Below are 5,146 nucleotides of genomic sequence, written 5' to 3'. Positions count from 1 at the left end.
AGAGTAGTTCGGCGGCGAATTTTTTACTTTAATCTTAGGTCTAATAATAACAATAAAAATAATAAATCTGACTCTAACAAAAAAATAAATATAGTTAGTAACCATAATTATATTAATCATAATAATGCTAATAGCAAGTATAATAAGAATAATAATAATTTTATTAAATCCCACTCTAATGTAATTAATACTAATGATAAGAATAATAATTCTAAATCTATTAGTTTAAATAATATAACTAGATTTAAAAGTACCAATTTCCAACCTACCTCAAAATTTTCACTGTTTAATATTAACATAAGATCAATTAATAAAAAATCGCTCTATATCCATCAAATAATCTCTTCCTCCTTACCTGATTTTTTTACTTTTACTGAAACTTGGCACGAGGACTCTAACTCTCTTATTCTTGCTACTCCTGATGGTTACAGCTTCTTTGAACTCTCTAGACCTCTAAAAAAATCTTCTATCATCTTCTCATTTTTCTTATGGGGGTATCTGTCTGTTTTATAAATTTCTATTTACTGCTTCCATTACTACTTCCTTTCATTTTTCTTCTTTTGAATGTCTTGCTGTATCTCTTAAGTCTTCTTCTCTATCTTTTTATATTGCTGTAATCTATCGCCCTCCTTCTTCTTCTCTCACTTTATTTTTAGACGAATTCTACTCACTCGCTGAATCTCTCTACTCTTTTTCTATTCCTTTCTACATCTCTGGTGATTTCAACTTGCACTTCAATAATTTATCATGTTCTTACACTCGTAGATTTAATGATATTTTGTCTCTTTTTAACTTAACTCAATATTGTTCTTTTCCTACCCATACTTCTGGTAACACTATTGATTTTATTATAGCTTCATCTTTTTCTAAGCCTATTAATATCTCTGCTAGCTCTGTTCCTTATTCTGATCACCTTCTTATTGAATCTGTTTTTTCATTAGATTTTCTTCCTTCAAATTCATCTTTGTCTATTTCTAAAAGATGCTGGTCTTCTCTTAATAAAGATATTTTTCTTCAATCTTTTACTAAAACTATTTTTGATACTACCTTATTTTCTGATGTTGATGATTTTGTCTGTGCTTTTAATATCTACATTACTTCTATTCTTGATAAGCTTATTCCTCTTAAATCTTTTACTTATAGGCTCTATTCTCGTAAGGCTCCTTGGTTTGATTATGCTTGTGTAGTAGCCAAGAAAAGTCTTAGACTGGAGAAAGCCTATAGGTTAAATCCATCTAACTCTCTTTATTCTATCTATGAATCTGAATTGATCAATTATAAATATCTACTATTCTCTAAACACTCTACTTTTCTTAGAAATTCTATAACATCTGCTTCAACATCTAAAAATAGGTGGTCTGTTCATCTAAACTTCTACATAAAAAATCCTCTCTCATCTTTTTCTGCTCAACAGTTTCATGACTTTTTTGTAAATAAAATTACTTCTTTAAGAACATCTAATTCTAATTTTTCTTCTCATAACTTTACTAAACTTACTACTGAATCTTTCTCTGTATTTACTCCAATAAATCTTTTAGAACTAACTAAAATTATTAATTCTATGTCGTCTACAACCTGTTCACCAGATCTACTCCCTTCTAATTTACTTAAAGAATTTTCTTCAATATTTTATCCAATCATTCTCAAATTAGTTAATTTTGTTAAATTTCTTGTTACGTAGATCGTTTAATTAATTGATATAATATTGAAAGACATTAAAAGAAGAGAAATAAACTAAGCAACGTTCTCGACATGTTTATCATCCACCGGATCAACAGAAAAGGAAAAAGTGAAGTTACATACAAAGCATAGAACATTTGGTCCAAAGAAAAATAAATGTATATTATAAATCATAATGTTTTAATATAAAACATAAAACTTGACACCTTCTCATTTTATTTAAAACATTAGATGAAAAATTTCTGGCTTTTTCTTTAGATCTACAATGTCGTTCAACAATCGTTTGAGCCATATCACTTCACGAGCTGCTTCACTTGCGGCAACGATTTCTGCTTCAGTAGTTGAAATCGCAACTGAGAGTTAACGTTGGCTAAACCAACTGATCACGCTTCCTCCAAACATACAGATTACACCTGATGTCGATCTTCCACTAGATTTATCACCTCCATGATCTGCATCACTGTAGGCTATAAGTGTATTGTTTTGACCAGACTTGTAAACAATACCGACATCAGCTGTGCCTTGCAAATATCTGAAAATTTGCTTAACTTGTGCTACATTGGACTTGTTGGGTTTCTCTAAACTTCTGGATGCTACTCCAACTGCATATGCAATATCTGGTCTTGTTCCCGTCATCAAGTACATCAATGCACCAACTGCTGATCTGTAAGGAAATTTCACTTCCTCATGTTCATTTTTGTTTTCATCGAACTCCTCAGATTTTGAAATCGGAGTTGTAGAGGATTTACACTGACTCATCCCAAACTTTTCAAGAATCATTCTTGTATAGGATGACTGACTGACATTAATATCTCATTAATATCTAATTAATATTAATATGACATTAATATCTCATCTTGATTAATCTCTAATCCAAGGAAATATGTTGCAGGTTTAGATGTTATCTTGAACTCTGACTTTAATTCTTTTTCAAATATTTTTAGTTCTTCTTTATCGGTTCCTGCAACTAGTCCATCATCAACATACAGTGCAAGTATGAGTTTCTTTCCTCCCTGTATTCTAATGAACAAACAAGTATCTGCATCGCTTTGTTTGAAATGTCTCTTTTTCAAGAATTCAGCAAAGCGTTTGTTCCAACATCTTGGAGCTTGTTTAAGTCCATAGAGACTTCGCTTGAGTTTACAGACTCTTCCTGAATTATCTTTAAAACCTTCAGGTTGCTCCATGTAAATATCTTCATCTAGTTTGCTGTATAGAAATGCTGTTAACACATCAAACTGCATGAGTGACATCTTTTCATTTGCAGCAACACTTAATAGTGTTCTTATAGTTGAACTTCTGACCACAGGACTATAGGTTTTTTCATAGTCAATTCCCTTTTTCTGAGAAAAACCTTTTACCACTAGCCTGGCTTTAAAACGTTCACCAGAACCATCTGGATTGTGTTTTACCTTGTAGACCCATTTGCATGGTATTGCCTTATGACCTTTTGGAAGACTTACCAAATCCCACGTTTGATTTTCCTTTAATGACTGCATTTCACTGTTCATGGCTTTAAACCATTCATCTTTTTCATCACTTTGAATGGCATCTTTGTAGCTCACTGGTTCAAGTACTTCACATAATGCAGACATAACGAAAGGATCATAACAAGATGGCTTTTTGATATTATTCCTGTCACGTAAAACCATACCTTTGGTCATTTGATTACAACAGTCAGATTGATCTTCTTCATCAGATGAAACTGAACTACGGTTGTGAACATCTTCATCAGTTGAAATAATTTCTTTAATGAAAGTTTCTTTATTTTCATCTTTGATTTCAACACCAATCGAAACTGTATCATCTGAACAACTTTCTTCTTCCAAAATCACTGAATTTGGTTTGACAACCTTCTCATCAAAAATAACATCTCTTGATCGATGCATTTTAACACGTTTCTTATTCTGATGTCCCATTTTTGCATGGTATAACTGCAATGCATCTTGATCATTGACAAAGTTAACTTCGACTTCAGAATTCAACGGTCTAACAGTTTTTGCAACAAGTTTGAACAAACCTCCATTGTTGTTTCTTATTCCAACAACATTTATCACATTGTCAATAAGTAGATGACAACTTCTTGAGGTTGAAACAAAAGAGCTATTTCTGTTCTTATCTTGAGTTGCAAGTACTGAGAACAAATTTCTTTTTACTTTAGGCACATACAAGACATCTGTAAGTTTAACAGTTTGCTATTTATTATTCACTTTCACTTGAAGATAAATAATTCCTTTTCCAAAAGCTTCTACAGTATCACCATTTGCAACATATAATTTACTCGGTTGAGAAAATTTTTCAAAACTTTGAAATATGTCTCTTCGGAAAGTTAGATGACACGTTGCGCCACTGTCAAAAAACCATTCATCAGTGTACGCTGACTCATCAACTGCAAAAACACTTGATTCCATAACAACTAGTGACTTATTGTCATCGCCTAGAATGTTATTTCTTGGTTTTGCTGGTCTACCATCAGAATGCCATTTTTCACAATTTCTTACAATGTGACCTGGCAATTTGCAATAATGACATATCAGTCGCTTTGGTTTGCTGACAAATTTATCTTGTTTTTGACCATTCATGTTTAGTGATGATGACCTTTTAGTTGTTGCTTTGACAAATAATACTTTATTACATTCTGTTTTGCCTTCCAAAGATCTCTCATAGCTACACAGTTGATCTGTGAGTGTTTCGACTGTTCTTTCAGTCTTGTTCAACAATCTCCAAATTGCAGCAAATGAAAAATATTTTTCTGGCAAAGTTGCAATTATTTGACACATCAGCAACAAGTCACTGTTTTCATCTTTTCCTAACTCAACCTTTAAATCTTTTAATTAGAAGCAAAATATCGACTTTCAGAGAATGAAGCACGTGTTTTTTCTTCACTTCAGTCTTCACAAACACAAAGGAATCTTCCGATATTTCTTTATTCTAAATTTTCTTCGTCAAATCAATTAATTAAGAAAAACGTTATCTGGGTCCCATAACCTGTTAAATTTCTTGTTACGTAGATCGTTTAATTAATTGATATAATATTGAAAGACATTAAAAGAAGAGAAATAAACCAAGCAACGTTCTTGACTTGTTTATTATCCACAGGATCAACAGAAAAGGAAAAAGTGAAGTTACATACAAAGCAAAAAACATTTGGTCCAAAGATAAATAAATGTATTAAGATAAATCATAATGTTTTAATATAAAACATAAAACTTAACAAACTTTTCTTTCTCTAGTCAACTATATGCTGATGATTCTTACATTTATACTTCTTTTCCTCCATCTAATCTCAATAGTGTTCTTCATAATTTATCTCTATGTCTTTCTTCAATTATCGCTTGGTCTGACTCTATGTGTCTTAAACTTAATCCTTCTAAGTTTGAATTAATTTCTTTTAATAAATCTAAACACTCTATTACTATTCCTCCTATTATCTTACCTGATTCTAAAACTCTTGATTCTCTCATAA

The sequence above is a fragment of the Helobdella robusta genome (genome assembly GCF_000326865.2).
Source record: "Helobdella robusta unplaced genomic scaffold HELROscaffold_1, whole genome shotgun sequence".
Classification (NCBI taxonomy): Eukaryota; Metazoa; Annelida; class Clitellata; order Rhynchobdellida; family Glossiphoniidae; genus Helobdella; species Helobdella robusta.
The sequence above is the reverse complement of the archived record's forward strand: the minus strand, read 5'-3'. Positions refer to the sequence as shown.